Source organism: Manis javanica, chromosome 5 (assembly GCF_040802235.1).
Source record: "Manis javanica isolate MJ-LG chromosome 5, MJ_LKY, whole genome shotgun sequence".
NCBI lineage: Eukaryota > Metazoa > Chordata > Mammalia > Pholidota > Manidae > Manis > Manis javanica.
Genome location: NC_133160.1, coordinates 34,315,275 through 34,338,494, shown reverse-complemented (window position 1 = coordinate 34,338,494; position 23,220 = coordinate 34,315,275). Strand labels below are relative to the sequence as shown.

At 38.1% G+C, this 23,220-nt stretch overlaps 1 protein-coding gene across 11 annotated transcripts in view; it reads right to left on the bottom strand.

The window, feature by feature from the left end:
* The window catches only part of PLCB4 (phospholipase C beta 4), a 399,190-nt gene that overhangs the window by 354,736 nt on the left and 21,234 nt on the right, over nucleotides 1-23,220 (bottom strand). For 7 of the 11 annotated variants that reach the window (XM_073236931.1, XM_037017483.2, XM_037017491.2 and 4 more), the window contains exon 2: nucleotides 18,261-18,315. The exons of the other annotated variants lie outside the window; for them this stretch is intronic. The gene's annotated coding sequence lies outside the window, so the exon portion shown is untranslated. The remainder of the gene's footprint in view (nucleotides 1-18,260; nucleotides 18,316-23,220) is intronic. 11 annotated transcript variants of the gene reach the window in all.

Sequence of the window (23,220 nt, the reverse complement as noted above, 5' to 3'; positions counted from 1 at the left end):
ACGGGAGGCACGAGGCTCCCAGGTCAGGAAGCACAGGGGCAAACTGCACCGTAACATAGCAGCTCATTTTGTTGGGGGCCACCGGGTTTGAGAAGGCAGCCCAGCCTGCGGAAGCCTGGCTACTCAGGTAGGGAAGCTGGACTTCATTGCCAGGCAACAGGAAACAAGAGGAGAGCTGTGAGTCAGACCAGAGCCCAGAGAAGACAGGTGAGGAGAGGTGAGCTTGGGATGAGGTGAGACAGGAGAATGTGGGGAAGCCGGTCAGAAGGCAAGTGAAGCTCTGCTTGTAAGAAGTAATATAGACCCAAATGGAGCCAAGAGGATGCAGGTGAGGGAGACTTCAGAATTGGAATGCACAGCACCCGGCAATCACTGGGTAGGAGAAGGGAGGGAAGGGGAGATGGCAAGAGGCTGCTGAGACAGACGGAGAGAGAGGGAGAGGTTTAGAAAAGCATGTTATGTGAATTCAGATGAAATGGGATTTGATAAGATATTCACAGAGGGCCTTAAGTCCCTCCTAAGCCCTCCTTTCTTAATCTAAGGCAGCTGGCTGCACTCTCCATCCCTAATGGGGGCTGTGCACTGCCAGCACTCAGGAAAGCCCCGGGCTCAGGCAGCTGGCTTGCTTCTGGAATGCACATCAGCCTTCACGTAATGAAAGCATGGGGGGCATCCTTATGAGGGCAGGGCCCACAGCTCTGCTGCTGGAGCAGAATAATTAGCACCCATGCCAATGGCAGACGGCCTTTCCAGGCAGATTGCCAAAGGAAAGGGACCCGCCAGGTCATGTGTCTGACCGGCTGGCATCATCCCATTCTCCATGGAGTCTGCAGACACACCCTTTTACAGGTACCTCATCTGATCTCCCTAACAGGCTGTCACGTGCAGAGAGGCTAAGAAGAATTCTAACAATGCCAAAGGCAGCAGCGTGGTTTGTGTTTCAAAAATTGGTTCAGTGGTGAAGAAATCTCCTCAGGAAACATTACAAGATGAGCTATAAAACTTACCACACTGAGTAAACACTGGCAGATGGATGCCAACGAATCTTTAATTATCTTCAACTCATTATGCATATATTAACCTTGACAAATTAATAAAGGTGAACTAACAAACTTGTGAGCTTACATAATTTAATAGCTCCAAATCACAGAGAATGTCTATAGATAAATGTTGATAAAAGCATATAAATGCTCCTTTTCATCCTGCTTTAAACTGTACGGTAAAATAGCTATTAAGTGACGATGGTTTTTTTCCCCTTTCTCTTTTTACTCTGTAAGGGAGACTAAGACAGGTTCCAAGCTATTAAACTATTAGTGATGTACAAGTCATCATCATAATTGGGGGCACACTTTCTTTTGACCTTTATGAAACTTTCATTTCCCAAGTGTGACAGATAAGAAGTGCTTTTATAGCACCAATAATGATTTTTTCCTATGGGAACTTACCAATTATAAGTTGAAAAAGAAGGAAAGACCCTATTGGATATACATTTAGAATCTCAATGCACCTAAAATATAGCTGAAATAGTTGAGAATCATGCTTAGAGGATAGTTCAGGTGAGTTAAGAATCTAACCAAGGGAAATACACATTAAAATAGTACTAGGGCAAATATCTCCTCTCCTGAGAACCTTAGTTTAGCATATGGCTAAATGCCCACAAAATGTTGGAAAAAAAAGGGACTGAACAGTCCACAGCTGCCTGTAACCATTAGTCTGAATCTAAGTTTTTAAATATGAATAAAAGTTAGACTGGGGAAATCTAATCCATCATACAGCCATTTCAGTAACACAGACAACCGACAATACAGTTAGGCACCAAGTTCTTATCAACCCACCAGACATCAGGTATCTTGAGAACTTTGTCTTGTTTTTCCCATGTCCTCAGTGCCCACCATGATACTTAGCATGTGATAGCCATAACAAAGGTGACACTTAACTGGAACCATTTGGTGTTGCAGTAAAGCACAAATGCTACCTCCTCAATTTTCTCTAGCAATAAATCACTCTTTATGGGAGCTTGATTTTACTCTTCATTTGGCTCAAGCTTTCATTACCTGTGCACAGTAAAGTTAAATTCATTCATTCATTCACTGAGCAAGTGTTTATTGATTCAGTCCTATGTGTCAGATATTGTTCTAGCCCTCCACTATTTCATATGCTGGTGAGAAATGGGGCTAATCCAAAATGAGATGTGCTTATGTGTAAATTATGCACCAGATTTTCAAGACTTAATCTGAAAAAAATGTAAAATATCTCATTAATAATTTACATATTGATTGCATGTGGAAGTGATATTTTACACATAACAGGTTAAAAGGATTATTAATATTAATTTGACCTTCTTCATTTTGCCTCTTAATATGCTACTAGAAAATCTGGCATATGATGACAACCAAGACTTGAGACAAAGCCTTGTCTTCAAGGACCTGACATTCAAATGAAAGATGCTCATGGTAAACACAGAAAAAAATAATAAGCAATATTACATAATTTCAGATAATGAAAATGTGAAGAAAATAAGGCAGGCTCAGAGAGTGACCAAAAAGGAATATTTCAGTTAGTGTGGCTGTGGAAGTCTTCTCATGGGAGGTCAAATCTGAGCAGGAAACATGAATGATAAGAGGAAGTCACACAAAGATCTGGGAAGAGTTCTCGGCAGAAGTAATAGCAGATGCAAAGGCCCTGAGGTGGAATTAGATATGCAACTTCAAGCAACAGCAAGAAGGCCAGTGTGGTGGGGGCACAGTGGGAACAGTGGGGGAGGAGAATGCACTTAGGCACTAGGAGTCTCCCCAAGATAATAGCCCCTATAAATTTTGCATCCTAGAACATCACCTGCCTCATCCTAGTCTTAGCAGTGGTATCAACTTAAAGACAGATGAAACAAAACTAAGAGGGTGGAACCAAGAAGCCAAAGGAATTTCAGTCATTTAAGTTTTTAAAACACACTGTTTTAAAAAACAATACTGTGTTTTCTGCCTGTGTGTGTATATATGTGTAATATATATACACACATCTCATTATGAACACACATATGTATAAGGGACACATACATGAAGCATGAGTTTAAAATACAAACAGAAAAGAAAAACAGCACCCTAAGGAGAGGAGTTATTTCTTGAGGAAAAGTATACATTGAAGGGAATGAGGCACTAGTATGCTCAAAATTTTTATTTCCCTTTCACAAAAATATTTGAAGCCATACACAAACATACATTCACACAAGTGAAACACAGCATCAGAAATGCTAATGTTATAATTATACATGAAGTACAATTATAAAATTATATATATTCACATTTTTAACTACAAATATGTTCAACCCATATGGGGGATTGGAAATGGACAAAAATGATATTGGTTCTTATGTTCCAAACTCCTGTTATATTACTTTAAAATCAGTATTTAATATTTAGTAAAGAAAACATTAGAAATAAGAAAAAGACTAAATTTAGAGCCTAAGATTATACTTAAAAGATAAAATTTAGGATAGTTTATCAATGCTGAACAGCATCATGTTGCTTGCAAGTATTCACTAAGATTAAAAAGAATCTAGCCTGTCAATAATTCATGTAACTGAATAAACTCATTTTAATCACACTAAATTTACATTTTAATAAGAAGTTTTTTTAGTCTTTTATTATTCACAGAGATTATATCGTAGAGGCATTCTTACTATTACGATAAAATTTGGGGAAAGTCACACATGTATTATACCTGGAAATACCTTATTTACCTAAATTAAAAAAATGTTCAATTTCTTTGAGAAACATTAGCACTACTGTGGTTTTGGTTTGTTACTGAGGATTTAAATATGGCTAAAATAAGATTTATGGAAATTTTTAAATAGTCTGTAGAGTTACTGTGTTAGCACACAAGCAAACCCATAGAATAAGGTTCAGTATTTAAAATAAGGAAGTAACTGGGGAGAGGGCATAAAAATACAAATAAAGCCTTTCACCTTAAGTCAAGCAAAATAAGGTCCACAAAGGCGACTATTTGCAGAACTAATGCCTCAGCAAGTATGAGAATAAGGGAGAGGATATTACAGCCAGTTATTGCATGAGGCTGACCGTCATCAGGGTTGGTACATGGCCATACATTCACCAAGGGCTCACATTCTCCAAGCAACAGAACTAACTATGCAGGAGCCTTTAAATGTAAGACTGGTCAAGGCCTCAAGAAGGAAATGTGTCCTTTTACAGCAGCATGCTTGGGCAGGAAGAAATGTCATTCCTCAGGCTGTTAGGAAGTTACATTAATTTTCCCAGGATACCACAAAACAGTCCCAGAAAGCTGCCTCTAACTGGGGAAGCAGGCAGTTAACCTGGGAGGATTCCAGGTAACAAAATGCAAGGACCCTGCCCTAGACAAGGCTTTGACCCCCAGGACTGTGAAAATCTCAACTGGCTGCTGCTCTAAGCTGCTTCTCCCTGTGGTGCACAAGCAGAGCTTTATCTTCTTCCTCCCCTGGTTATTCTCATGTTAGAGTCATCCCTCTCAGCTCCGAGCATCTGCAATACCCATCCAAACACCTTATTAAGCACTGTCCTATGTCAAGCCCAAATTATCACATGAGAAATATGTACCTCCAGCAGGAGGAAGTCCCTCCAGATTAGACATCACATCTTGAGCAAAAGTCACATTGTGAGCTTGACTGGGGTCCTCCCCTTCCTACCCCACTGCATGCCGCACAATGCCAGGTATATACACCTGACTCAATTTGTTTGCATTCCATGAACAGGGACACCCAGCAACTAGAATTCCATGCTAATACAATATTGATAATGACCCAGGGACACTGAATCAAACATTCTGAATCAAATGGAAGTTTAATGATGTTTGGTATTATTTTTAGCAATTTGAGGTATTAGACTATTTCTCAATTTAACTATTTGAGTTGTTAGAAAACAAAATTTCATAATTTAACAACTTTGGTTTTTAGAAGAATAATAATCCACAAAGGGACAGTGTCTCCAGTAATATGTGATTTTCCCCTGAAGCACCAGTTTCTGTATTTCCTGACCAAGATAAAGCTGTTACTTGGATGGCCCACATATAACATATATGAAAAAAAACAATAAAATTATATGCTTTACATGGAAGACAAAAAGCAACCTTAGAATGGAGACTACACAGCCTGCTGGCACTTTGAGCAATCAGAACGTTAAGTTCCCTGTCCCACTTGCCAGCGAGGTCCTCCAAGAATGCTCTCCTGGGTAGCTGCCAGCGTTTTGTGCTGCTATCTGAGGAAGCATTCTGGGAAGTGCCCATGAGCTAAAGCAGCAGAGGATTCCGACTCTGAAACATTTCAGGCATTTTAATTTTTATTACAACTTAAACTATGTAAACACAGCCCTCAGAAAAAGGGAACTTGATTACTAAACTTTTTTTCCTTAATGAGTCCATTAATTTTCCTTCTAAGCATAAGCCATGGTTTGGTACCTTGATGCTCAACTAAATGATGTTCATTCAAGGCATACAGGACCACCACTCCCTGTCTGTCCCCCAACACCGCTGCATTTCCAACCTTATAATGTCTCATTTTATCTGCTTTGGGTAGCTGGGATGAGGTTTTTCAGCCGTGAATTCCTTCAGTAAGGCCTGTCTTGGTAGAAAGGGGAAAACCTTATACTTAGCACACTGAGATACTGAATTTTAAAAAAAAGGAGGAGGAAATTGTTATAATTATAGCAAAAGCTTTTGCATGCAAATTGTTTTTCTTGGGGAAATTTGCATACTCTCTATAAGGAATCCCCATGCTAAAAGTACACATCGTGCTTTTCAGCTCCAGTGTTTAAAAATCGATGCACTTGCCCAGGAATGGCATAGGAGAACGATCTATGAATGTGTTCTAGGTCTGGTCTTTTGCTATTTATAAAAGAAAGGACTTTACAATGTAGTTTGTATTTAAAAAGTATACCATCTCTGCCAGACAACTGATGCTTATCAGTCAGGCTGAGAGAGCCAATAAAGAGTAAGGCATTTGTTTCAAAAAGTCTCCAAAACTTGTCTAAATCCTTGCTTAAAAGATACATTTTAAAAGATAAATACACTTCTCAGATTTTTACCATGTCCAACTAGACAATAAAAACTGGTCACAGATGTTAAATGCTCAGATGCAAGAATACTTTCGTGATAAAGGAATCAGAGTGGGTAAAGGAACATTCAAAATGAAGACCTGCTTTTCATTTGGTCTAAATTTGAAGCAAATATGTGTTTGCATTTAATTGTGGAGAAACTATTTTAGATAATCAACCACGTAGAAAGGTGCTAGTAATACTTCCCATTAGTGGGCTTCACGGGACTTCAAATACACATTTCTACTTCATGGTGGAAAAAAAATACTTTGGGAAAGCAATAAACTATTTTAGATCAAAGTATTCATTTCTTTATAGAAGAAAATCCAAACTGTGACAGTTACTTGGAGCAGGCCATTCTTCTCAAAGAGGCTATTTTTACAATACAATAAATAAAACACTATACTAAAATGAATTGCCCACCGACAGGAGAAAATTAGCCATTTGCATTAAAAGCAGCCTATTTTTGTCAGGCCTTTCCAAAACAAACACGTTAGCTGTGGCTTTGGGAGCTATGAATCCACAAGCTTCAACAGCAGTTGTCCAAAATTAAAGGTTTGTTGGACTGAGTGGGCAGAAGGCCGAAATGAAGTGAGTGCAAACATTATCTACCTCACAACCTTTCAAGATGATCACCAGGGGCTGAAAAGTTCTGTCAACTGAGTTAGACCCCATGTTTATAAATGGAATATTCTGAAAAATAAGAAGAGAAAGCAAATTTTGGAAAAATACTTTTTAAAGTGCAAAATGTTCACAAAACATGAAGTGGAAAAAGCATGTTCCAAAACCATGAGATCTCAGTTTTACAAAAACAAAAACAAACTGCAACCTGCCCTGCCATCTGTGGGACACTCCTATGCAGGTGAATTGCTAAAGAGGGTCTGTGCCCGTAGTATTTCCAGGGCTGTACCGAGGGGTACAGCCCTGGGGACAGCATCTGTGACCAAGCCAAGTCTAACATTCAACCTGGCATTTACCAAACATGTGGCCATGGAAAGGCTTTTTTTTCTCAGAACACCCATTATTCTTACCAGTTGCCCTAGGAAACAGTTTGTTAAACATAAAATGACTGATTGCTTAATGAATACAGGTGGATTTAGAGAGAATGACATTAAAACACCAACAGTGGTCATCTGTGGCTTGTGGGATTTCAGATGACAATAATTTTTCAAATTTTCGACAACAGGTATTACTTTCATCACGTGAAAAAAAAAAGGCCTTATTTAGGATGATGAAAATGCCACACTCTTCAACTTTATTTTAAACCATTCATTGATGAAACGTTCGTGTGGCACTTCAACTGCCCATATACTAATTCGGAGAAAAGCAGAAAAATCTGGCCACCTGTACAATGCCACGTGTAGACCAGCTATAAAAGAAATGTGGTCAGCGAAAACACTGTTCTCAGATTTCTGGTGTCCTGTGAAAATAAATGAAGCAAGGAATGCAGCCCTGGCAAAAGATGAAGCAGAACCTCTGCCTCTCTAATTTCCTGTTTATTCTCTTAGATGCCAATCACTGGCATTGGGATAAATTTTAAATGTGAAGAGATAATTTAAACACTGTTCAGTCGCTTTGTTTTCCCCCACATAGATAGCATAAATAGAGGAGGAATTACAGCTTCAGAGATACTTCTGTGTATAAGATAATGAGACCTAGATCAATGGTAAGATGTTTAAATGCATGTCTTAAAGACCTAAGTTTGTTGGAACAAATGCTCGTCAGTGTAAATATTCTTTTTAATCAAAAATTTATTTTTTACATATCTTCAAGTATAATTTTTACTGCAATCTTTTTTTTTATTAAGGTATCACTGATATACACTCTTACGAAGGTTTCACATGAAAAACAATGTGGTTGCTACATTTACCCATATTATCGAGCCCTCCCCCATACCCCATTGCAGTCATTGTCCATCAGTGTAGTAAGATGCCACAGTCACTGCTTCTCTTGCTACACTGTCTTCCCCATGATCCCCCACACACACCATTTTGTACTAATAATACCCCTCAATCCCCTTCTCCCTCCCTCCCCACCTGCTCTCCCCCACCCCTCCCCTTTGGAAACTGCTAGTCCCTTATTGGAGTTTGTGAGTGTGCTGCTGTTTTGTTCCCTCAGTTTTACTGCAAATCTTTTTAAAAACAGTACAATTCCAAACAAAATGAACATACCACAAAAAAGAGTTCATCAGAATAAAATATCCACTTATGAATAATAGAAAAGTTCTTAAGTTTCTTGGTTGAAACTTGTCCAATGGATGCAGAACATAAAACCTGGAAGAGGTGAACCCACCCCCTCCACACCCCTCCCAATACTGAGACCTAAATTGTTTTAAGTGGCCCATTGAAGGTCACTGCTACTTAGGGTGACATAAAGCCAGATGGCAGTTTCCAAAGACTAAGGTTTTGGAGCCTGAAAACTCCTTGAGTTAATTAAGACAATGCCTGCATCTCCACCCTGGCAAGAACAAAGAGACAATATTTATGTGAGAATGAACTTACTCCATCTGTGCCTGGCACACAAATCTTTCCCTTCACTGTATTAGGCTTGCACTTCAACTTGTTCTGCCTGTTTTCCAAATTAACTCTTGGCTGATACCAGAAAAAATCCTCCTGTTATTTTATCTGAACCCAGCTTTCACAATTTGATAAGCACTAGAATACGTGTATTGTGTGTGTGTTGCAAGTGCGGGTTGGGAGAGCTCAAAATGTTATTAAATCAAGAAGCAATCATTTTAGCTCACTGCAAAAAAACAACCAAACCATGAAACAAAAAATCATTTTATTTCCCTAACTTGTGGGTTCAGACACCTCATGAATTCCCTACAAGTGAATCTGGTGAGATTTTCCTTTCCAAATAGGGAAACTATTAAAATCGTATCTTAAAGTTTTATTTTAATAGTCTTTCAACCTTTTCAAAAAAAAGTACCAAAAATGGGATTTTTTATCAAAGTAATGCCTAGAAAAGAAACTGTCACATCTACTGCCCCTCTTTTCGTGGTGCCATTTTACAAATTTTGCCTCCAAGAGGATTGTGGTATATTGCTTTAAGTATCAGGAAAACTATTCCTTTAGAAAGAATGCACACATTTTCAAGTCTATTCTCCCTAAAGCTAGCAGTAAAAGCAGCCAACGTGTTTCTGGTATCCATTTCTGGAGACAACACAGTTTGTGACGCACCTGGCTCTCTGTTTCCTTCGCCTCTTTCACGATCACCCGCTTCAAGCACTCCCGATCCTCTTGTGTTTGCCCCTTTTTTTCATATTCTCTCTCAATTGACCTACGTTCTCAGCAGGCTTTTCCCCACGGATGTTCCCCGCCAAAGTGTAATCCAAAGTTTGGGCAGCTGCGATGGCATCAACCAGCTTTGTAATTAATTTAAACTATGTGACAGGACCTAGAAAAACTGTCTTTCAGTAATTTTCATTTCTTTTTGTCTTTCTCTTGGCAGCTGTATCTAATTTTAATGGTAGGGTGTACATTTGACATTCCTGAGAGAGCAGTAAGAAGATACTGTCCATGTTACATTCTTCAAATAACAATAATTAGCATCCTCAGCCTCATCATCTCCCCGCTGCCCATTTCACACCTTGAAGAGGAATTCAAGCTGATGCATCCTGGTGGTCAGACTTCAGTGTCTGCGCCATCTGGGCAAGTCCCAGTCTCTCCCCGGGCAGCCCTCCAGTGACTCCGTGGTCCTTGCAGCACCTGTCATGTCATTTGGCCTCCCAGACACCCCATGTCCTTGGCTTTCCTCCTCCTCCATTGGCTCTCTCTTATCCCCGATCTCTAACACTGATTCCTCCTCATGTCCCTGCCCTTTGAGGGTGAGTGACCCTGGGCTCAGTCCCTGGACCACTCAGCCTTCCATATGTATCGACTTCTTTAGGAACCTCACCCAGACTCACAATTCTACTTAGACATCTTCAGCTCAGACCTCTCCCTGAAATCCAGACCCTTATATCTAACCATCTGCTGCACTTCTTCACTTGGATGTCTATGGGAATCTCAGATTTAACACATGCAAAGCCACCTCCTGACCTTCCCCATTCAAACCTCTTATAATGTAGTCTTTCCATTCTAGTAAACAGCAGTGCATCTTTCCAGGTGCCCAGGCCTGAAAACTTAGAATCAATCTTACCCCTTTTCCATACCTACATAGAATCCCAGGGATTCACTTTCAAAATAGATTAAGAATCTGACCCCCTTCAAAGTACCTCTCCCTCCCATCCTTGTCCAAATTATATCACCCATGAGTCTCTGGCTAGCATGATAACCTGCTGCCCGATTTTCCAACTCCTGGACTTGCTCCCTCTTAGAGTCTATTCTGAATTCAGCAGCCAAAGTCCATCTTCTAATAAATAAGAAACATCACATCACTCTTGGGTTCAAATCCTTCCAATAACTCCCATCTCACTCAGAGTAGAAGCGAGTGTCTTCACAGTGGGCTCTAAGATGCTCCATGGTCCGCTTGGGTAGCCCAGTCCTCTGCCCCTTGCTTAATCCTGTCACACCAGCCTCCTTGCTCTTCCTCAGGCACACTAAGCTCACTTCTGCCTTAGAATGTTTGCATTTCCAAGCCCCCAGCCCCAAAAGCCTGGAGAGGTCTCCCCGGAGATAGCCACATGTTCCTACCTTAGCAATATAGGGTCTTAACTCAAAGACCACCTTCTCAGGGGAACATTCCCTGTCCATCCTTCCCCAAACAATGCCCCCTATGCTCCTATTCCCTTTACTGCTTGATTTTTCTTGGAAATAATTACCAGTAATAATTACATACTATAAGTTTGATTGCTTATTGTTCTGTCTTCCCCACTAGACTATAAGCATCAAGCTGAGTTTTATGTTTTTTAATTCACTTGCAAAGCCCCAGACCCTAGAACAGTGCCATGCCCAAGGTAGGAATACAATCTATAATTGTTAAATGTGTGAATAAATGCTCCTCTATAACCTGTTTTTTTATGTAGAAAGGTCACGACCATATTTCCACATAAATAAATACACATCTAGTGCAAAGGGGCAGGAACACATTTGGCCATAAGAGAGCAACAGTTGAAGCTGGGTGATGAATCTTTATACTATTCTTTTTACTTTTGCGTATATTTGAATTTTCTATCATCAAACATTTAATATACATTTATTTAATTATTTTAATGACTACACAGTATTCCACAGTCTAACTGCCACAACTGGTTAACCATTACCATACTGAAGAATATTCAGGTTTCATCTTTTTCTGCATTACAGAAAATACTAGAATAATCTCACAAAACTGTCTGATGATAGGCTTACAAAAAATTCCTAGAAATATAAGAGTTTTCACATTTAAAATCTCATACATACTGCCAATCTTCCTTTAAAATTTTTTGCAACAAAATATGCTCCCATTAGAGTGGCCCACAGAACATGCCAGATTGCAAAGTGTTCCTTTCTGGTTCACAACAAGATAGGTTCAGAAACCGAGTAAACATTTAGAAACTTTTATGGGAATTTGACAGAGGAATTTTACATCTGATGAACATTTATAGAAATACATTTGAGATTTTTCATTTTCTTTTTCTTTTATTTTTACTGTGTTTTACAAAAATATCAAAAACAGACTGCCAAAAAATAGCCCTTCACCACAGTTTGAAAAAAAACTAAATTATAGTGCTTGCTTCACCATACCATCTCCAATTGTAGAGATGTTTTGTTTTATTTTTATCATTTTGTTACTGAGATATGCCTCTGTTGGTTTAATTTACAGTTTTGGTTGCTTGCAGGTTTGCATACCTCTTCATGTTTTCTGGCCCCATATTCATTATTTTTTGAGTCAGCTGTTCATGTTTTTTCCGCATGGTTCTATTAAATGTTTATCTTATTGATAAAGTTGTAAGAGTTTGAGCTTTTTGTATGTTAGGGATATCAACCCTTTGTTGATATCAGCTTTATACCATGCAAATTTTTTCCCAGAATACTGTCTTTCAAACAAGTGTAGCTGAGTTTCCAGTAACTAAAATAAAATAATATGGATTTAAAATGATGTGTAGCAGTTTCATTTTTTTTTGTCCTTTTCTTCATGGTTTCTACTTAGAGATGCCTTTCCCATCACATGATTATGAAAATATTCATCCATGTATTTTGCTCATACATTTAGAGCTTACCTTGTTATATTTATAATTTTTATCCACTAGAATTATTTATTCATGAGTGGTTTGGTAGGGATTGTACTTTATTTTTCCAGATGACTAGACAGGTGTCTCAACACCTTTTTACTGAAAAATTCATCTTTTTCCTTCCAATCTGAAATGCCAACCTCATCACATACTAAATTGCTATATATACTTATCTATAGACTCTCTATATTTTATTCATTGATGCATTCTTGTACCAATACCAGTGTTTAATCATTACTGACTTATAACATTCTTTAATATTTGAGATGGCAAGTACCCCTGATAAATACTACTTATAATTCTGGGAGTATTTTATAGGTTCATTTTTCCAAATGAACTGGCAAGTTGCCCAGTTTTGAAAAGCATTGGATTGTGTTCGTACTTTAATTGAGCAAAACTGATATTTATTTATTATTATACTGAATCTTATCTTCCAAAAACAAAGTATGTCTCTCCACTTACTTGAAACTTATTTTATGTCCTACAATTGAGTTTCATAGATTTCCTTACTTACTTCCTGTATGGCTATCTAAGTTACTCCCAACTTTTGTTCAATTGTATTATTACTGCAAGTGACTACATGAATGGATATTCTGAAAAAACAATCAATAGGAAGGTGGGAGACTAAAATTACAATTTAGCCCCTTAGTTGTTTCTCTGAATATGAAATTTACTAATATTTGAGAATTGCAGATCGTTGTAGATCAGAGTATCTTAAAGACAACAATTATTCTTTCTCCCTACCCACCCCCACCCTCTCCACTGGAAGGGTGTACCTCCTTCCACACTGATTTTGAGCTTGGCTATGTGACTTGCTTTAGCCATGGTATGTGAGCTGGAAATGATGGTGGGTCAACTCCAAGTATAGGCCTAAGAGACACTGCATGCTTCCTCATAGTCTTTATATTTCTGCCATCACAGAAGAACTCAGGAGAGAAAAAATGTCTCAGGAGAGAGACTCATACAGCAACTCTGAACCCAACCCACAGCTAGGAGCCAAGCCCAGCTTATGTAAATCAATTCCCAGCCAACCTAGGGACATACAAGTGAGAAACAATGAATAAATAGCAATGAAGTAATGAATAATAGCAATAATTAATTAATTAGTTAATAACTGTTATGTGCCCCTGGTTTGTTATACAGAAATCACTGTGTCTAACAAATATATTTACTGATATTTGGGAGCTGCCCACTACCCATCTTCCCATCACAAGTGTAAAAGATCTTAACCCTAACTGCCAACACTTAAGAGATGCCTCTCATTAGAGAAATAGAGATAGAACCATACACTGATGTTTTAATGTTTCCATTTGGATCAATGAGGTGATGTAGCTTTCTGTAGATGGCATCAAAAGAGAATGTTTTAATAAATGAGGCAATTTTTTATCATCTTGATTTCTTACTACAACCACACTCACTGGATGGAGATTTTCTTATACAAAGTAAATATGACAAAACTAGAGACACTCTAAAGACAATCTTTAGGGTTTTAGTTCTCAAAGTGTGGTACCCAAGACCATTTCAGGGAGACCAGGAGGTCACAATTATTTTTGTAATGATACTGAGACATTATTTGCCTTTTTTCATGCACATTCTTTCAGAAGTTGGGAGTTTCAGAGGCCTTATCATGTTGGGTACCTCGATAGACTGACCACAGAAGGAAATAAGAGAATGCAGATATCTCCTATTCCGCCAGAAATTAGAGATGTGTAAAAACAACAGAACAGTACCACTCCCCAAATGTATCTTGTTTTGAAAAATGTAGTCATTTTTCATCTAAAAAATTTAAGTTAAGATGTAATGGGTTTATGATTGTTATTTAAAAGTTCATTGAAAAAAAGTATTTTTAAACGTCCCCAATGTCCTTTTTAATATGGAAAATATTTATGAATAAGCCACATAAATGAAAGCTGTTCAAGACCCTGGAGAGTTTTTAAGTGTATAAAGGGGCTTGAGATAATGCTTTCTGCTATGGCACTGTACACGCCAATGTGTTAAAAACCACAATGGAAGAGCAGACTTTTAAAAGAGTGGAAAAAATTGGGTTTGTAGGGTTCCTACAGGTACAAGCCCTAGACTTAAGTATCATTTTCATAATTTAGATGGAAGTGACATCCATGTACGTCCTTTGTGCAAACTTTTTACTTTGTTCCTAATAATCTTGTTGAATAGTGCCTTTGAACGTAAAAAATGTGGCAGGGGAGATTAAATCACTTGTCCCAGGTTACACAGTGCTGACACCTAAAATGTCTTAGATTTTGCTCATCCTTCTACATACCACTTATAAGATGTTCTGGCCTCATTAAAGAAAGAAATGGAAGTGCACTAAGTCAAAAGAAATGAACTGTTAACATAAATAGTATTTGTGTTTATTAAGTAATTTCCCCACAAAGGACTAAAAACACTTCAAATAAAGTAGCATGCATAAAACCTCTATTAATAAGCACACAAGAACACAGTTGATATTTCCACATTTTAGAAGATGAAAATGTTATTAGTTAGTACACAGTAAACGACAAAGCAGAAACATCAAAATCCTAACACTTCATCTCTGCCAATCCATCATTTACAAATCATGCCAAATGCAAAATGGAAAATCTCCTGAGCCACCACACTGGAGACTTGTAAATGAGCCTCACATACTTTCTTCCTCTGTTTTAATCTAAATTGATGTCATAACATCCTTTCCACCTTTGTAGTCTGCCTATACAGCCTATGCTAAACCCTGATGCCTGGAAAATGTTTTCTAATAAGACTATCAAAGCCTTCCTATACATGAATGAAACAAAAATCAGTCACTGAAGTTGAATACTCAGGCATCGCAAACTTCATGGTTAAAAAGTCACTCAAAATGCTGAATCTACATTTTATAAAACTAGCAAATTGGTTTGCCAATGAGGCATTTAGCTCTCCTCTAACTCTTAGGTCTATCTGAAGTCAATATGAGGCAATATAGGGGAATATGTGCCCTAGCTTTTCCCAAAGCCTCATCATACCCACATATAACCCATGCTACTATTCAGTGGAGAGGAAGGTGTCAGATAATGGGAAACTAGAAAAAGAAAAATGTCAGCTAATAATCGATAAGAAGAAATGGTGAGATTTCTGTGATTGAATGAGGGTTTGTAAGAGTAATGGAAGCAAGTTTCTGTAACAAATAGATCCAAAAATACATAAAGACTCAAACAATGGAAGTTTATTTCCCTCTCTCTCTTATACTCACATAATTTATGCTCCTTTTTCCACTGGAAAGACTGAAAATATTGACCATCTAAGATTTTTCTATTCAGGAACACATTACTATTTAGTGAAGAGCCCTCCTTTGCACAACAATTTATAACCAGGTTTCTTCAATCCTGTCTCTCATTATCCACTTCCTCTTCCATCTAAGTCCAACCAGAGGAAGAAGGAAAACAGAGCATGGGGTTTAGAAGTCTTGTCCCAGATTCAACACACATGATGACACAGATGGTCACGCAGCCGCTGTGTGCGCCCAGGAAGAACAGACAATATGCTTAAACATGACATAAAACAATATGCCACAGCCCACTTGTTTTGGAAAACAAATAAAACAGGCCAATCCACCTTGTCAGTAGGGATCTGAAATGCTGTGATTGTTCACAGGCAATGGTTTTGATTAGATTCTGAGTGTAAGAAGCAGAACTATAAATAACAATTCTATAAAGGAGTGGTTCCATCACTGAACCTAAGTAGGATGTTTGTAATTCTGATGTATGTATTCTTTATTAAGAGATAATGAAAGGATTTATTCCTATTAAAAAAATATTAGATAACTTACTTATGTTACAAATAATTTGAGAAATTACTTATGTCTGGTTCTCTTGACGTTCTTTAATTATCCTGACGTTATTATTTCAGTTAGAGGAGGATGTCAGTTGGAATAGGTGAAGTTAGTTTGGGCTCCTACATACCAGAAAAGCTGTCTTCCTTAGTTTTTCTCTTTTGCCCTCAGTAATCAGCTCTGTTACCCCTGCCACCAAAGCCACTGGCCCTGCACACAGCTGGCTCTGGACACAGCCAGTGCTGCAGTCTGCACCAGTGACGGATGGAATCCTAAACCACCTTCTGCCTCTCTGAGTTACCACTCCAGAGGCCCAGTCCCTGGTTTGGCAGACCTTCAGTCCTGCACTCCTGCTAGTTGGCAGGAGTTGGGAAAAACACAAAAGTAGGCATTGCTGTTTGGGGCATTAAGAGGAACATGACACTCTCACCCACCCAGCTTCATTCAAGGATTGCTTCCCCCAAATTCAGGAAAAGGATACAGAAGCTAGGCAGCCCAAATTATGACAAAGACCTACTACAGACACAGTAAAAAGTTAACCCAAATGCATGCAGACCCCGGCTGCTTGTTGTAGGATGTGTGCTGGGCAGGAGGAAAACTGAAAGGCCATTATGGAGAAAACACTTTCTTTTCCACTCATGCACTCAGGGTTCATGTCCATAAAATTCCCCAAAACTCTACAAGGTAAACCAGGCTTTGTCTTCTCCATTCTATGCTGAGATCTCCCAGGCAAAGCTACTAAAAGTTGTATGGAATAGTCCAAGTGATAGCAGTCGTTCCCAACACTGTGTGAAAGAACTTCCAGTGATGATGGAAATGTTCTGTGTGCCGTCCAGCATATAGCCTCTAGCCACATGTGGCCACTGAGCACTTGAATTACAGCTAGTGTGAATGATGAGCTCAGTTTTTAATTTTCTTAATAAATTCACATCTAACTATCCACATGTGACATACTGAACAGTGCAAGTCTAGCCTTTCTGGTGGTACCTAACCAACCCATTGTATAAGGAAGTGGCTGTTTAAAGTCTTTTAGAAGGAAGTTCCTCCACTGCCCCCAGTAATCCAACTTAATATCTAAAGAGAAAAAAAAAGTGGGTTTTTGTTTCCTGTAACTGTTTAGGAACTCAGGCTCTGTCTTATTTGGATCAAAGGTTCAATCCTAACCTGACTTAAATGCCTTCACTATGTTCTAGAGCAACAGTTCTCAACTTTTCTGATGATGAGGACCTATTTTTAACATCAAAATGAGTTATTAACTGGTTATAATAGTTGTGCTTTAACTCCTGATGAGAAAATCCATTATTGTAAAAAGCTCCCCTTCATTCAGTAACATTTTATGTTCAATGTATATTTCTTTATAACTGCAACAATTATACAGACTTGTCAAACTGTCATTTACATAAACATAGAAGACATTATTTATCTAATACATGCACCATCCTTGATATTACTAGGGATTCCAGGATCTCTTATGATATCCCACAGCCTCCTGGGTTCTGTGACCCACACAGTCTAGGATCCCTCTCCGGAATACCATGTCCCTATGTGCCCCCAGATACGCGATGATATGTTGCACAGGTGTGGATCTTTGATCAGAAAAAGGGCTTTGTTTTGGTAATGGAGAAATGAGGAAAAGCAACTTTCCTAATACTTGGAAGTCAAATTTTTTCAAGGTATACCTGGTAGCAGATGTATAATATAAATTATTAATGCTGCAGTTAAGCCCAGTTATCATTCTAGCTTCAAAGAAGATAGAGATCTAACAAAGTATCAAGCAAATCCACACTGAAAAAGAAATATCACAGGAAAAAAATGGAAGGCATGACAAACTTTGGCCACAAACCATTTTATATTTCAAACCTCCCTAGGCTTCCTAGAGTGATGGCACCCACTGAAAAAACAGAAAAATATTTCATCAAGATAGGCTGAGATGACCATATTTCAACAACAACAAAAAAATGTATCTACTGGGAGGCAATCACTTATCACACATCCCATGCATTGACTGCTGTAGACATCAACTGTTCACTCAAAATAGTCATTCTTTAAAAAGCCTGGGAAACTCAATATTGAACTTAGAAAGCTAAAAGGTTTTAAGTCAATTCACAATGCCATGCATTAGCAGCATAAAAATTGCTTCTCGATTAAATAGTCTGAGTTGTATTCAAGATAACAAAATTTTTTAAAAGTCAACAGATTAATTTTAAAAAGCACATACACCTACCTTTTTAAGAAAGATCACATTTCAGGACTATGTATCAAAGAGAAACTGTCTTTTCCTGTGGGGAGAAAAAAAAATATCCACTAATAACAGAAAACATCAAAGGTGAACTTTTAAGACCTGCTATCATTTCCTCATGTTATGGCTTTGTTGACAATATTATAAATGGAAATCCTTCAAATTAGACTTAAACTATTTCTTAGTTTCTATCTAAATAAAATATTTTAAAGATTTTGATTCTAATGATTTGATTTCCAAGAAGGAAATGACTAAAATCAAATGGAAATGGATAAAAATAAGTGGAAAATTTTCAAAACTAGAATTAAAATATTTACATCTGTCCAATGACTTATACTCAAATGTTCTGATTAATTCCCTGAAGTAAATGTATAAGTGAAGAACTAAATGCATAAAGCTCTACTTACTCCTGTTTCTATTTTCCCCATAGGAAAATGAGGTAAAGAGGTTGTAATAGCCTATGCAGCTAAAGAAGTGACAGAACTATAAACTGCTGTCTCCTTCTGTTGAATTATTATTTTTTAATGCCCAAGCTAATAAGCCATATTTCTGGGATCTGTTTTTCTTAGCTAAGACTTCTGGATCAAGAAAAATATGTAAATGGAAATAAATCAAGATAGGATCCCCCTGACTTTATGTTTATTATTTTCAATAAATAGTGTACATAGAAACCTACAAGTCACTAACAAATACTAAATATGACTTTTCTATTGTTCACATGGATTAAATTACTCTAATATTTTTAACTTTAAATATTCAAGCCTAAATAAGGAAGTAAATGATTTAGTTTAAAACAAGTTAACCATCTACTACTATAAACTGTTGCCATTAAAACTAATTTAAAACAGTCAGTGAAATAACGTCCTCAAGAATGTAATTCTGACACTGACCCTGAAATGTTAGATTTCATGTGTAAAGTAATTTAACTTCCAGTGAGGATAATGCTCTGTAGATATAGGAACACTGACCACAATTTCTGACCCAGAAGAGCTCCAAGGATTTGAAATGGCTGCTAACCCACCAACTCAAGATCACACATCACACTCCAGAGTGAGTGGCATCATTCACAGGGTCACAAACATCAGATGGGGACCCCTAGAATGGCTGAGCTTGCTTCAGTTGCCACCTACTTTGCCCACAATAAAAATCCTCTTTCAACTTAAAGTAAGAAATTCTCTCAACATCTTAATAAATCACACCCATGCCTGCCTGTATACAGCCAAGGTGAGTATCCCCTGTTATCGGCCCCCACATTAAGCTCCAGAATCTTTTTCCCTCAAGGAAGTACCAACTCCCCAGATGGAGTCGCCTAAGCAAGTCAGCATCTGGGGCCTCTTCTCTCTGGCTTTTCTTCGCTTCAGATGTCAGCCAGCATTATTTGGCTCTTTCGCTGCCAACAGAGTACAGTTAGGGTAATAGCTGCTGCTCTGTTTTCTGAAATCACAGATGCACGTACACCCGCTAACAAAGAAAGCCAAGACAGACTGGTGACTGATGTAGAAACATGGGTCAACATATACGTAGTGAGCCAAATCATAATCTGTGGCTTGGTGACAACTGGGATGGAGCTCCTCGTAGATCTTCACTGCATAACTGGCCGTCCAGCAATAATGAGGTATCTAGGATTTGCTTCGAAACAATTCAGTTGCAGGGAGGGAACACAGGAAACAAAAGTATCCATGAGTTTGTCATGGTTGAATGGTGCATATATGAGGGTTCATTACAACATGTGCTCTGTTCTCATGTTATATTTAAAATTTTCCAAAACAAAAAATGAAAAGATGGTCATCCAACAAAAATTACATGTGAAAATATGAGAAAGGGAGAAATGCACAGATTAAATATAGCACAACCTTCCTGTTTTCCAACCATGCCTCACTAAAAAAGGAAAAAACTAGGGAAATAAGCAAAAATTTTAAAAAATAAATGTCACACTGGGAAAAATAACAGCCTGTAGTATGGTTTTATACATGAATTAATAATGGCCTTGGAGTTTTCTTTCAGCATTTCAAAGTCAAATAACAAGTAGATAGTTACCTACAATAATGCTCCCTTATTTGTTTTTTATTATTTCAAGTATCTCTGCTTTAAATTAAGTATTTCTGCTTTGATTTGAATCAATGCAGAAATAATAGTTATCTCACATTTGTCAGAAATTGTTGATAGTTAAATATGCCTTTAATTAACAGAAGTGAGGGGATGGATGACCTATAAATTAATATCAGTGATCTATTTCATGAACAATAACATTTCTAAACAAGAGATCTGAGAGAGAACCATTAAAAAAAAAACAAGATTCTGCACTGGTCTAAACTTTGGGAACTATCATATCTGTGGCCACTTACAGTAGCTAAGTGATCTGTCACTGGGAAACAGCCAAAAGATGGGCACTCTGTAGATTAAATCACTAGTTTGGCTACAATTTAAAAGCTACTAGAAGGGGTTGCACAAGCTAGAGCTCAGCTTCCATAGTGAGCTGGAGAAGTCTCACACCAAGTAAAATCATCTTCATAGCCTTGGAATTTGACTTACTGACTCTGCCAGCCACACTCCTGGAAATCTGACCCTGGACATAAAATGAAAAGCAGGATTTATGTCATAGTTTGGGAAAAGACCATGTGCAAAGCTTTGCCAGACTTGCTGCAAAGATGAACCAGACACAAGAACAAACTTTGATTCCCTCGGAATAGAATACACACAAGACCAACACTGGATCCTAACATGAGTCTGGCAATTTTTTTTTAAAAGTAGCTTATAGTATTCTTTTTTATTTTTCAAGTTTTCCTGGCCTAAAACAATCTGTTTCCTTTCCAATAAAGAAACAATGCCAAATTCTAAAAAGGAAATCTGTCTGACTTAATGGGTAAGCACATAAAAGCTGAAAAAGGGAGTATTATGGGAAAATCAGAGCAGGGAGTATGTGGGTAATAATTATGAACAAGTTGCATGATGGAGGTCAGCTAAACAAAATTCAGTTGTTTTCAATTTGAAAATCAAAGTTCCAACAATTTACTCCAGGAGCTAAGAGACACCCATTTGCTTATATCTGTATGCAGACATTTTTCAGTCATAAATATCTGTCAAGTAAGTGCATGAATATTTGTCGTATAAATGCATGAAGGCACTAGTAAACACAAAATCATGAAATATAAACCTAAGGTCATAAGAAATGACAAAAATAAAATTCCCAGGTATAGCAGTCAAGATTATTTGTTTAGCCAACATGCATAACCTTGGTTTTCTTCGAGGTGGCATTATGCCAGGCTGAAATTACTTGTTTCCTAAACTCCCCTGCAGCTGGGGGGAGTCATATGACATAGTTTTGACCAATGAAGTGCAAGAGAGAGAGCTCTGAGGAAATCTCACCAAATGAATACATCTTTTTCCCTCTTCTTGAGAATAGCTACTAGGAGGTGCAGGGCCATCTCACAACCATGAGGACAAATGGTAGACAACAAAGACAGAAAGAACATGGTTCTCTGGTGGCATTGCTGAGAAGCTACACCAGCCAAATGCTCAGACTCCTACTAAACATGCGTTTTCATGGTAGGTATGACAAACTTCTGCAAGTTCAAGTTGCTGTTTTCTATAATTCATAGCCAAGAATATTCTAAACACCAGATACAATTTATCTTCCTGTGTTCTCAGAAGCTGCCCCTATTTTCACTGATGGTGATGTTCCACATAACTGTCCAAAACACAGTTCTGTGATCATTGCTGACCTCATCAACAGTTTCCAGTCGTCAAGAAGATGCCTTACACTAAAGGCCAACAAGCTAAAAGGTGAGCAGTCATCAACAAAACCATCAGAAACCACAGGCCATGTCATCCTACCAAGCCACGCAGGCCCCTACTATGCACCATCACACTCTCACATTCAGAATACAATGTTATTCCAATGATCAGGAAATGGAGAATCTTCTAACTAAAGACAGACTTCAAAATCTGTATGTCTCAACAAAGAAAAGGAAGTATTCAGAGATATGGCTAACCTGAACATCAGAAGTGAAACATCTCTAAAAAACAGAAAATAAAAAATATCTCTAAAAAGCAGAATGGTAAGATAGCTCTTGAGGGCTTAGGAGCTGTTCTGGTTCAGATGCCCCTGCTCTGTGCTTCTGCAGGGCCTCAGGGAGGGCCTCTGTGGAACTTAAAACTCTCCAGTCATTTCTCTTTTCTATGGTGATCTCTCTTGATAGAAAATAAACTCCTAGAGCTGAGGAAAGCTCACATGTAATTATTGACACTGAAGGAAGGAGAACAACATACAGATTACTTTCCCAGGAGACTTTAAGAAAAGTACACGATCCTCAAAAAAAAGTATCTGTGAGCATCATTTCCAGAAATACAATGACTTGCATAAACTGTCAACACCCAATATGACATATTTGTCAAATGTCTACAGAAAGAAAAAACTACACTTAAATAGTAGCTATTATAAGCCAGGTGATATGTAAAGGACTTCACATCCAATATTTTATTAATCTTCACAACCCCCAGATAGTCAATAGGGTCTTTGCTTCTCAAAGGAGGACAAGTTCACAGGGAATAAGGAGCTTGCCTAAGGTCACACATCTAGTAAAAGCCAGACTTACGGCCCAACCCAGAATGTCAACTCTCACTTTTCAGCTACACCATGCTGCTTCCTCATGTTGGTCTTTACTAAAATATTGTATAAACTGTACACATTAGCTGAGAAAACACTCACAAGAACCTTCAGTTTATGGCATCAAAAGCATATGCAAGATGCATGTCAACTGAAACCTCAAGTCCATGGCTGCCCATGGCAGAATGCAGACATGGTCTGGCATGACCCAGATTAGTGACCTTGTCTACTCCATTACAGCTCTAAGGAATTACAAAGGTTCTACATACCTATAGCATGTTTTTTTAAAAAGCCACCACTTGTATGACCTAGAAGTGATGTAAATAAGTCTATGAGTCT